This window comes from Rhinopithecus bieti, unplaced genomic scaffold (assembly GCF_001698545.2).
Source record: "Rhinopithecus bieti isolate Rb0 unplaced genomic scaffold, ASM169854v2 scaffold_23411, whole genome shotgun sequence".
Taxonomy (NCBI): domain Eukaryota; kingdom Metazoa; phylum Chordata; class Mammalia; order Primates; family Cercopithecidae; genus Rhinopithecus; species Rhinopithecus bieti.
In genome coordinates this window covers 1,385,098-1,397,749 of record NW_016811046.1, presented here as the reverse complement: position 1 = coordinate 1,397,749, position 12,652 = coordinate 1,385,098, and the positions used below count along the sequence as shown (strand labels likewise).

General features: G+C 34.2%; 1 pseudogene; it reads left to right on the top strand.

The window, feature by feature from the left end:
• Positions 1-11,880: 11,880 nt before the first annotated feature.
• On the top strand, positions 11,881-12,347 carry LOC108543109 (40S ribosomal protein S24 pseudogene; annotated as a pseudogene).
• Positions 12,348-12,652: the final 305 nt, after the last annotated feature.

Genomic DNA, 12,652 nt, shown 5'->3' with positions numbered 1-12,652 from the left:
TTTAAAATGCTCTTACCGGCCGGGCGCGGTGGCTCAAGCCTGTAATCCCAGCACTTTGGGAGGCCGAGACGGGCGGATCACGAGGTCAGGAGATCGAGACCATCCTGGCTAATACGGTGATACCCCGTCTCTACTAAAAAATACAAAAAACTAGCCAGGCGAGGTGGCGGGCGCCTGTAGTCCCAGCTACTCGGGAGGCTGAGGCAGGAGAATGGCATAAACCCAGGAGGTGGAGCTTGCAGTGAGCCGAGATCCTGCCACTGCACTCCAGCCTGGGCGACAGAGCGAGACTCCGTCTCAAAAAAAATAAAATAAAATAAAATAAAATAAAATGCTCTTACCACATATACATTCATATACTATTGAATGTATATGTCATTGCAGAAGAGATTTTCAGTGTCTTTTATAAAATTTTACTCAATTGTCTATACTAATCTAAAGAAAACATTAAGATGACAAATAAAGGTCTAAGAAAATATTCGTGCCATTATTTAACTTTGAACATAGAAATTTGAAATTTGGGGAAAAAACTATTTCCTTGAGAATTGGATGCATGATATGTAGCATCCATTTAAAATATAACTTCACCACTGACTCAGGCAACTTCATATCGTATTCCAATATCAGGTTCAAAAACACCTATTTAGAGTAAATTGATTTCTTAACATTTTTTTATGACAGAAAAATTTTTTACTAAATTTATTTGGTATCCATTGTATTCACATTTTCTTGATTTTAGGAGTGTGTTCCACACTACTAATTATATTTACTGTAATACAGATATACCATAGCTCAAAATGTAGAAAAACTCAACATGTTAAATGGCCGCAGTATTTTTGTTAAAAACCAAAATCTCTTTCAACAGGTACACAGTCTGATATCTATATATGTCGAAGTTTTTTGAAAAAATGAAAATGTCTAGAAGTAAAATGAAAAGGATGGAAAGAGACCATATGATATAATAAAAGTTAATTTAAAATTTTGAAATTAGCCAAATTGTAAAATAAGGGCATAATGGTCACTAGCTCTATATTTTCCTATTTCACAAAATAATCAAATTGCCATTTAAAAATTTATATCATTCTATGACTTTTCTTTTGACTGATGTGAACTGTTATTAATGCTATGTTTTAAAAATCAACAGGTATTTTTTGTGTCTATTTTAGCTTTTATACTTTTGAGTATGATTTATTATGTTTAGGACTTCATGCTGTTTCTAAAAGAATGTCTTTGCTTTTGAATTTCCCAATGAAAAAGAAACACGATATTATAAACCTAATTTTTCTAAAAGTCATAACGTTAAAACTATCATAAAATATATACTATTTTTATGTGGACAAAATATATTCTGAAAATACATGCTACCTTCAGAGTTTTCTAAAAAACAACCATAGAATATTCATGTGAAAAATTTAATTTTTTTCTTTTTTTGAGACAAAGTCTCACTTTTGTCACCCAGTCTGGACTGCAGTGGTATGATCTCAGCTCACTGCAACCTCTGCCTCCTGGGTTCAAGTGATTCTCCTGCTTCAACCTCCCCAGTAGCTGGGATTACAGGCATGCACCACCACACCCAGCTAATTTTTGTGTTTTTAATAGAGATGGGGTTTCAACATGTTGGCCAGGTTGGTCTCGAACTTCTAACCTCAAGTGATCCACCCACCTCGGCCTCCCAAAGTGCTGGGATTACAGGCATGAGCCACTGCGACCAACCCAAAATTTAACTTGTTATTGTTTAAGTATGTTAACTACATTTGCTCTGTTGATACATTAGGAATTCAGTGTTGAGGGTTGTTTTGTTTTGTTTTGCTCTCACAGACTATAGGTATTAGCTCATTCTTGTATTGCTATAAAGAACTACCTGAGACTGGGTAATTTATAAAGAAAAGAAGTTTAATTGACTCAGTTCCTCAGGCTATATAGGAAGCTGAGAGGCATCAGGAAACTCACAATCATGGCAGAAGGTGAAGGTGAAGCAGGCCCATCTTACATGGCTGGAGAAGAAGGAAAAGAGAGAAGGGGGAGGTGCTACACACTTTTAAATAACCAGATCTGGAGAGAACTAACTCAAGTATCATGAAAACAGCAACAGGGAAATCCACTCCTATGATTCAATCACCTCCCACCAGGCCCCTTCTTCAACATGGAGGATTACAATTTAACATGAGATTTGGGCAGGGACATGAATCCAGACCAGATCACCATAGATCTTATTTAACTTTTGAATCAGTTACATGTAACAATGACCATGGAGTCAAGCAATAATTGAGGAAGTTTCTCCAGAAGCTTATAAAATTATAGCTGTCTCTTCAAGCACTGAGGGGTGGCTGGTTAAGCAGGTTATGATCTTTCCAGGGTGATATTGGAGGTTGTTTAAATTGCAATTACAGTTTATAGTGCAGCTGTTAAAATCCACCAAACCAAATTTTCAGAATGACCTTTTCCATTTATCTAAGGAATTTTGCCAAATGTTTAATTTGTAGGCATCTCACTTGGGCACTATTACAAAAATACACCTTTAAATGAATTATCTCATCTTTAGTATTCACACACAATAATGAATATCTGTAGGTGACCTATAGTTTCAGTGGAGTTAACTCTGTTTTACATAGGAGATGCTGTCAGACATCTAACTTTAATTTAAATAATATACAATAATTACTAGCCCTCCGGAAAGGAAGAGTATATTTAGAATTTTTAAAATGTTTCTTAAAGTTACCTCATCAATATTAAGAATTCAGTTTTGGAAATCTGTCACATTGGAAAAGCATTAAAACAGCAATGTCAGTGCACTTATCTAAGCCATGTAAATGTCAAGTAACATATGAACATAATGCATTGTCTCTTTAATAATTTGTATTTAGCCACATCTATATTAATTTATATTAATCCAAGAAATAAACATCATATATTTATTTTTCCTTCATTTAACCAAAGTTACAATTAGCCAAATGGGAGAACACTGTTTAAAAATTGATTTAGCTATGGCTTATCTTGCTGTCAAAATGGGTTAGTTCTAAATTACACTAAGCAAATTGAACACTGTTTAAAACATGATTGATTTAATTAGCTACACCTCTTTTAGAGGTCAGGAAACATTGATGAATACCTGGAGGGCTCAACCCTACTACTCTTCTTATCAGTAAAATGATCTTCTCCGTGTCAGAAGTGTTCAACCAAGTCTGTTGAATAAATATATGTGTTTTTGCTAGCTACACCGACAGAATATTTAAATGATAAAATTTTAAGTATAAAATCAAACATCAAATAGAACCAACTCCAGACAATACTTTCAAACTTCTGTAGAACATGCCATATAAATGTAAAGGTTGAGCCGGTATATTTTGTTGTGGTTGGAAATGAAGGCTCAGAGGGCATCAGTTGGACTCTAGGCCAGAGTAAGTCCTATGAGACCTTGGAAAAATTACTTAACCATTCTAAACTGGTTTCCTCATCTGAAAGTTGTGAAAAATAAATTTACTTGCCAGCTAAAGTTTTTGGTAGGATAATAGCAAATAATGAGGAATAAGCTCTCAGTACAAAGCCTGGCAAATTGCAAATACTCCAGAAACAATAGGTATTATTATAGGTAAAATAAAAGTTAATGCAATAAACCAATATTCCTTCAAACAACAACTCAAACACACACCCTAGTTTGACTGCTTAAAGGAACATATGTGTCCAGTATCCATGCAGATAATCTAAATATCACAATGCCTATTTAGGATATTCTAATTTCCTTAGCTCCAGGGTCAAGCGTCTGAGGGCCAGGAAGTGGGGCCTCTGGAAGAAAGTAAGAGACACATATAGAAGGTAAGTAAAAGCGAAGTGAAAAGAAATAGAAAATAATGACACACAACCTACTAGGCCCCAGGCAGTAGCCTCAAATTTTGTTTGCCTTACCCTAGTTAATGTTCAAACCCAGAGTTAGATTAAACTATTACGATTCCCTTTTACAAATCAGAAACTAGATTATAAACAAGCCAATTCCATTACCTGTAGTGAATCATCAGTAAGGGAGATGGGACTTCACCCCAGGTTCGTCTGCTCCTGAGTGGACCCATACTCTTTATGTTAAATTATATGGTCTCTTGTTAACAGAATTTCAGGCATGTATTTGGACAGACTGTATTGCAAAATAAGAATCGGGATCATTAGACTGAGAAGGGAGTCTCATCTAAGTAATGGAAGGGGAGAAGGTGGGAAATACTGCTTCAGTGGATCACTGAGGCAATGAAGCCTCAGTAGTTGAAAGGTTATTGGGGCCTTGCACATGAACTTCATTTGCATTCCCCGCTCTAACAGCTCCTCTTGATGTAACATTGTTCTGGGACTTTCACCTCTCAAAATCTTGGTTAGTTTATTTTTAAAATGGAANAATTAGCCAAATTGTAAAATAAGGGCATAATGGTCACTAGCTCTATATTTTCCTATTTCACAAAATAATCAAATTGCCATTTAAAAATTTATATCATTCTATGACTTTTCTTTTGACTGATGTGAACTGTTATTAATGCTATGTTTTAAAAATCAACAGGTATTTTTTGTGTCTATTTTAGCTTTTATACTTTTGAGTATGATTTATTATGTTTAGGACTTCATGCTGTTTCTAAAAGAATGTCTTTGCTTTTGAATTTCCCAATGAAAAAGAAACACGATATTATAACCTAATTTTCTAAAAGTCATAACGTTAAAACTATCATAAAATATATACTATTTTATGTGGACAAAATATATTCTGAAAATACATGCTACCTTCAGAGTTTTCTAAAAAACAACCATAGAATATTCATGTGAAAATTTAATTTTTTTCTTTTTTTGAGACAAAGTCTCACTTTTGTCACCCAGTCTGGACTGCAGTGGTATGATCTCAGCTCACTGCAACCTCTGCCTCCTGGGTTCAAGTGATTCTCCTGCTTCAACCTCCCCAGTAGCTGGGATTACAGGCATGCACCACCACACCCAGCTAATTTTGTGTTTTAATAGAGATGGGGTTTCAACATGTTGGCCAGGTTGGTCTCGAACTTCTAACCTCAAGTGATCCACCCACCTCGGCCTCCCAAAGTGCTGGGATTACAGGCATGAGCCACTGCGACCAACCCAAAATTTAACTTGTTATTGTTTAAGTATGTTAACTACATTTGCTCTGTTGATACATTAGGAATTCAGTGTTGAGGGTTGTTTTGTTTTGTTTTGCTCTCACAGACTATAGGTATTAGCTCATTCTTGTATTGCTATAAAGAACTACCTGAGACTGGGTAATTTATAAAGAAAAGAAGTTTAATTGACTCAGTTCCTCAGGCTATATAGGAAGCTGAGAGGCATCAGGAAACTCACAATCATGGCAGAAGGTGAAGGTGAAGCAGGCCCATCTTACATGGCTGGAGAAGAAGGAAAAGAGAGAAGGGGAGGTGCTACACACTTTTAAATAACCAGATCTGGAGAGAACTAACTCAAGTATCATGAAAACAGCAACAGGGAAATCCACTCCTATGATTCAATCACCTCCCACCAGGCCCCTTCTTCAACATGGAGGATTACAATTTAACATGAGATTTGGGCAGGGACATGAATCCAGACCAGATCACCATAGATCTTATTTAACTTTTGAATCAGTTACATGTAACAATGACCATGGAGTCAAGCAATAATTGAGGAAGTTTCTCCAGAAGCTTATAAAATTATAGCTGTCTCTTCAAGCACTGAGGGGTGGCTGGTTAAGCAGGTTATGATCTTTCCAGGGTGATATTGGAGGTTGTTTAAATTGCAATTACAGTTTATAGTGCAGCTGTTAAAATCCACCAAACCAAATTTTCAGAATGACCTTTTCCATTTATCTAAGGAATTTTGCCAAATGTTTAATTTGTAGGCATCTCACTTGGGCACTATTACAAAATACACCTTTAAATGAATTATCTCATCTTTAGTATTCACACACAATAATGAATATCTGTAGGTGACCTATAGTTTCAGTGGAGTTAACTCTGTTTTACATAGGAGATGCTGTCAGACATCTAACTTTAATTTAAATAATATACAATAATTACTAGCCCTCCGGAAAGGAAGAGTATATTTAGAATTTTAAAATGTTTCTTAAAGTTACCTCATCAATATTAAGAATTCAGTTTTGGAAATCTGTCACATTGGAAAAGCATTAAAACAGCAATGTCAGTGCACTTATCTAAGCCATGTAAATGTCAAGTAACATATGAACATAATGCATTGTCTCTTTAATAATTTGTATTTAGCCACATCTATATTAATTTATATTAATCCAAGAAATAAACATCATATATTTATTTTCCTTCATTTAACCAAAGTTACAATTAGCCAAATGGGAGAACACTGTTTAAAATTGATTTAGCTATGGCTTATCTTGCTGTCAAAATGGGTTAGTTCTAAATTACACTAAGCAAATTGAACACTGTTTAAAACATGATTGATTTAATTAGCTACACCTCTTTTAGAGGTCAGGAAACATTGATGAATACCTGGAGGGCTCAACCCTACTACTCTTCTTATCAGTAAAATGATCTTCTCCGTGTCAGAAGTGTTCAACCAAGTCTGTTGAATAAATATATGTGTTTTGCTAGCTACACCGACAGAATATTTAAATGATAAAATTTTAAGTATAAAATCAAACATCAAATAGAACCAACTCCAGACAATACTTTCAAACTTCTGTAGAACATGCCATATAAATGTAAAGGTTGAGCCGGTATATTTTGTTGTGGTTGGAAATGAAGGCTCAGAGGGCATCAGTTGGACTCTAGGCCAGAGTAAGTCCTATGAGACCTTGGAAAATTACTTAACCATTCTAAACTGGTTTCCTCATCTGAAAGTTGTGAAAATAAATTTACTTGCCAGCTAAAGTTTTGGTAGGATAATAGCAAATAATGAGGAATAAGCTCTCAGTACAAAGCCTGGCAAATTGCAAATACTCCAGAAACAATAGGTATTATTATAGGTAAAATAAAAGTTAATGCAATAAACCAATATTCCTTCAAACAACAACTCAAACACACACCCTAGTTTGACTGCTTAAAGGAACATATGTGTCCAGTATCCATGCAGATAATCTAAATATCACAATGCCTATTTAGGATATTCTAATTTCCTTAGCTCCAGGGTCAAGCGTCTGAGGGCCAGGAAGTGGGGCCTCTGGAAGAAAGTAAGAGACACATATAGAAGGTAAGTAAAAGCGAAGTGAAAAGAAATAGAAAATAATGACACACAACCTACTAGGCCCCAGGCAGTAGCCTCAAATTTTGTTTGCCTTACCCTAGTTAATGTTCAAACCCAGAGTTAGATTAAACTATTACGATTCCCTTTTACAAATCAGAAACTAGATTATAAACAAGCCAATTCCATTACCTGTAGTGAATCATCAGTAAGGGAGATGGGACTTCACCCCAGGTTCGTCTGCTCCTGAGTGGACCCATACTCTTTATGTTAAATTATATGGTCTCTTGTTAACAGAATTTCAGGCATGTATTTGGACAGACTGTATTGCAAAATAAGAATCGGGATCATTAGACTGAGAAGGGAGTCTCATCTAAGTAATGGAAGGGGAGAAGGTGGGAAATACTGCTTCAGTGGATCACTGAGGCAATGAAGCCTCAGTAGTTGAAAGGTTATTGGGGCCTTGCACATGAACTTCATTTGCATTCCCCGCTCTAACAGCTCCTCTTGATGTAACATTGTTCTGGGACTTTCACCTCTCAAAATCTTGGTTAGTTTATTTTTAAAATGGAAATAGTAAGACAGCTTTGAGGACTAAGTAAAATAATACATTTAAAGCATTTAACATCAATTCTAATAAATACCGAGGTGGTTATTTTGTTGTTGTTACTGTTGTCATCGTTACATTGTTTAAAAAGCCAGGGTAGTCCATGCACTGAAAGATAAAACACATGATGGTAAAGAGGAAGAAAAAAATCAATCCCACTCTGAACAGAGATGTAATAGAAATATGCATGGTAAGATGTAGACATGACCAGCTGCAATTCAGCCATGCATGTCAGGTATCATAAAGCTAGTGAAATTAATATACATAAACACATATTGAAAATAACCTCTTAAAAATAAAGAAAGCAATTTTGACTCTAATAAGATGTTCATAGTATTTGGATATTTGGCTAAAATAACTTCACTGTCTCCTGAATACTGAAGTGAAAAATTCAGTACTATACTCCTTTATTCTTAATGTCCTGATGTCACAGCTTTGTGCAGTGATTAGTTACAGTCACCTTGAAACATTAGTTTAAAGGACAACAATTGCAGAAAATATTTATATAACAAGAGGCCTTTCATGTTCTAATTTATACTTTATACATGGCAGTACTCTTAATAAGTTGCATTTAGTTGTATGTCAGAACCACTGTCAGGTGAAGAGAATGTAAGCAAGATTATTTTGACATTTTGTAGAGACAACATTATATCAAGAGGAATTTGGAGCTAAGTCCATGGAGTAAGGGAATCAGAGAAAATGGGGATTAGCATCGAAATCATCACTGCTATTCTCCCCCTGAAGGAGAGCACATAGTCATCCCCTTGTCCTATTGCTGTCTTGAAATCTGAACAGAAGACCTTCAGAAGCACTTCATTCAGTGATGTAGACAGCCAGAAGACTTCTTGGGAAGCCACGTAAGTCTGGAAAGGTTACTGGTTTCAAAAGACAAGTAAAGTGGATGATATAAAATTAGCAGTCAAAAGGTTCTGAGTCCTGGGGTCATATAGACCAGCATTTGAATTCTGGCCTGCCACTTAAAAGCTCCATGTTTTTATATGAGTTAATTAGTCTCTCTAAGCTTCAACTCTACATTTGTAAATGACTTTAGTAATAGCAATGTAGAATTATCTGATTCAGAATTAATTTATATTATAATATTGTAATTGATAATTCAGTCTAAATGTCCTTCACATGTGTCCAGATTTAATTTATTTAGCTTATAAAAACTGACTCGCTGTAATTAGATTATAAAAACTTCAGGTAGTATTGTTATTTAACATTATGTATATTCCATAGAAACTATTCAGCATATATTAGGTATTCCAAAAGCTACAAGATGAGAACATTATACTTCTACTAATTCAATACATGGAGCTTATAAATAAAATAATTCTCTTGTGAAAGTTGTTTTAATACCAGTCAAATAGCTAATAATTTTATTATTCAGTTTGTTCTATTTCGGTAAGTACAAGAAAATAAAATCTTGCTTATTTGACTTTTTAAAAACTCAGACATTATCTTATACAAATGAAAAAAATGTAGAGGGTAACTTCAAACCCTAGTAGATTTTAGTGCTATATATGAAGCAAAAAATACCAAAATTATTATACACTGGAACACTCTGGTAATATTCCTCCCAGTTTTACTCAAGACATTGTTTGGCAATGGAGTAGTGAAGGTGATTTATTTTAGATTTCTATTTTATTTTCTGATATGGCCTTTACTGAAATTTTCCCTAGTATTTACATCTTTATGAAAATTCTTCTTCCTCTCAGGAAAGCTATGAAGAAATTGCTATTTGTCATGTAAAATCCTTTTGTTACTTAACTCTATTGTCTATGAAAAAAAATTCTGCATGCAACCTAAAATTTAAAACTGAATTTTTACAACAGAGAGGAGCCTTGGCAGTGAAACAGATATGAAAATATAGTATTTACAATTACTAATTCTTGGGAAAAACAGAAAGATCCAATCCCAGAACACAGAGATCTTTTATAGCTACATACAAATGGAGAGGAGGAAGAGAGAAAATATGTTCATTCCCCAAACTGAAGACAAGGATGAGGAAGTATTATGACTTAACTCTCATTTGCAGCGTTTCTACCTCAAAGCATCATCACATATCACGAGTTCATATTCTGCAACAGTAATGATGCAGTTTCAAATATAACAGTACAGGAAAGTGAACCATATGAAAAACCAGCAGGAAATTGTGCCGAAAAATAACTTCCTTTAGGAAAAGACTTAATAGGTATCACACTGTGCATAAAAACAAGTTATTTAGACATAGGGAAATTGACATTTCAGTCATTTCAACTCTTTGTAGCTTGGACACGAATATAATCTCAAATACGAATTGAGTTCATATAGCACCTTGCATAATCATATGTTGAGATATATGATTAAACTAATTCCGTGTACCAAATCATATGGTGAGCCAAATGTATTTTAAAACATTTTCACCTATTTTGACATGCATGTGGTCTGAATATATGCAGAAAACTATTAGATGTGTGTCTTGTGTTATAGTATCAAACATTTAAAGGAGAAAGTCAGGGAAAAAATAATATTCACCTTTTTTCCTACTTTTTCAACATGCTATGAATAGAGTTTGCCTCTCACTTAACTTTAACACAAAATAAACAAGAAGACACTCCAGGATTTTTAAATCAACTTTATGGAAATACAATACATTTCAACTATTTAAGTTATTTAATAGTGTATATTTGGTTTGTTTCCAGTTTTGAGCTATTGTGATTACAACGGCTATGTACATTTCTGTACACATTGTATTGACATATGTTTTTATTATCTTTGATACATCTCTGGGAGTCAAATGGTTGCACCTTTAGGTAGGTATACATTTAACATTTTAGGTTACTGCTAAATAGCTTGCCAAAATTATTATATCATTTTACTTTCTGCTAACAGGGTATGAGATTCCCAGTTACTCCAAGTCCTCATAAACATTTTGTATTATCAGCCTCTTTACTTTCCTCCATTCTCATGTGTGTGGAACAGTATCTCATTGTGCTTTTTAATCTGTAATTCTGATGACTAATGCTGTTGAGTATTTTTTCACATGCTCATTGGACATTTATATTCTTTTGTGAAGTATCTGCTAAACAGTTTGCCCATTTTCAAATGTTTGCCTTCTTCCTATTGAGCTGTAACAAGACTATCTTCTGGATGCAAGCCCTTTGTTAGATTTACCATTTTAAATATTTTCTCCTCTTTTGTGACTTGCCTTTTGATTTTCTTTACAGCCATTCCAAAGAGCAAATATTTTTAATTTGAATACAGTCTAATTTCTCAAGCTCTGAGGTAAATTTGAAACAGTTGAAAATTATGTTTCTTAAAGCTGTCTAAATATGTAGATATTCTGGTTTCTCATTCAAATGTGAGTTTATCCTGTTCAGATTTTTATAACACTTTTTTCCTTCCACCATTTCCAACCTGGTTAGCTATATTTTACCTCACCAGACCAAGAGAACACAAAGTTCTGTTAGCAGCCAACACTCAGATAACTAATGAATTCACAAACTTCCTACAAAAGCAATAAAGGAAGGTAAAGTAAAATGGGCTGTTTCATTTTTTTAAGGCTTTTGCCCATTTGATTAGGCCCAGAAATTGGTTGAATGGGTGAAAATAGTCAGAAACAGGACCACTTAAAAGCATGGCAGAAAGAGAACGCTGTAGCCATAGCAAGTATCATAATTTGAAGCAAATAAAATTAAATCAATACAAAAAAAAAAAAAGAGCAAGCATGAATAAATAGCACAAAATGATAGATGAAAAAGAAAAAGTACACCAAATGCCCACCTTGAGTGAGGAAATATTTTGCATGGTTTCACATAAAGTACCTCAATCTGAAAAAGTCTACATATACATCATCAATTCTATCACAAAGTGCATAGTTATAAAACATAACAAGATATAAGAGGGTCCAAGTGGACTAACATGTTAATCATGAAAAATGAAATATAACATTGAAAGTCTAGCAACAGATAATATTCTTACTCTTGATGCAATTAGATGAAACACACATATCAAAAAAGTCAGCTTAAAATAAAAACTTTCATTTTTTGCAGAATGAAAAATAGCAAAATTAAAATATAAGAAAATTACTATTGAGATAGACCACCACCATGAACGACACCGTAACCATCCACACTAGAAAGTTCATGACCAACTGACTACTTCAGAGGAAACAAATAGTCATTGATGTCCTTCACCCCGGGAAGCCAACAGTGCCTAAGACAGAAATTCGGGAAAAACTAGCCAAAATGTACAAGATCACACCGGATGTCATATTTGTATTTGGATTCAGAACTCATTTTGGTGGTGGAAAGACAACTGGCTTTGGCATGATTTATGACACCTGGATTATGCAAAGAAAAATGAACCCAAACTTAGACTTGTAAGACATGGCCTGTATGAGAAGAAAAAGACCTCAAGAAAGCAATGAAAGGAACACAACAGAATGAAGAAAGTCAGGGAGACTGCAAAAGCCAATGTTGCTGCTTGCAAAAAACCGAAGGAGTAAAGGTGCTGCAATGATGTTATCTGTGCCCACTGTGGATTTTTCACGAGAAGATTAATAAATTAAAAACTTCCATGTGATAGAAAAAAGAAAATTACTATCATCAAATCTATTAAATTCTAATATAAGAAAGTTAATAAGTATAATGAATTAAAAAACTAATTATCTTATATAGGTATAAAGTGGCAAGACATGAAATAAACATACATATAATTACATATACAATAAAAATCAAGGAAATTAAAATAAAACTGGTTTATAATATAGCTTGACCATCCCTAATTCAAAAATCCAAAATCCAAAATGCTCCAAAATCTGAAATTTTTGAGAGCTGACATTTTACTACAAGTGGAAAATTCTAAACCTTACCTCATGTG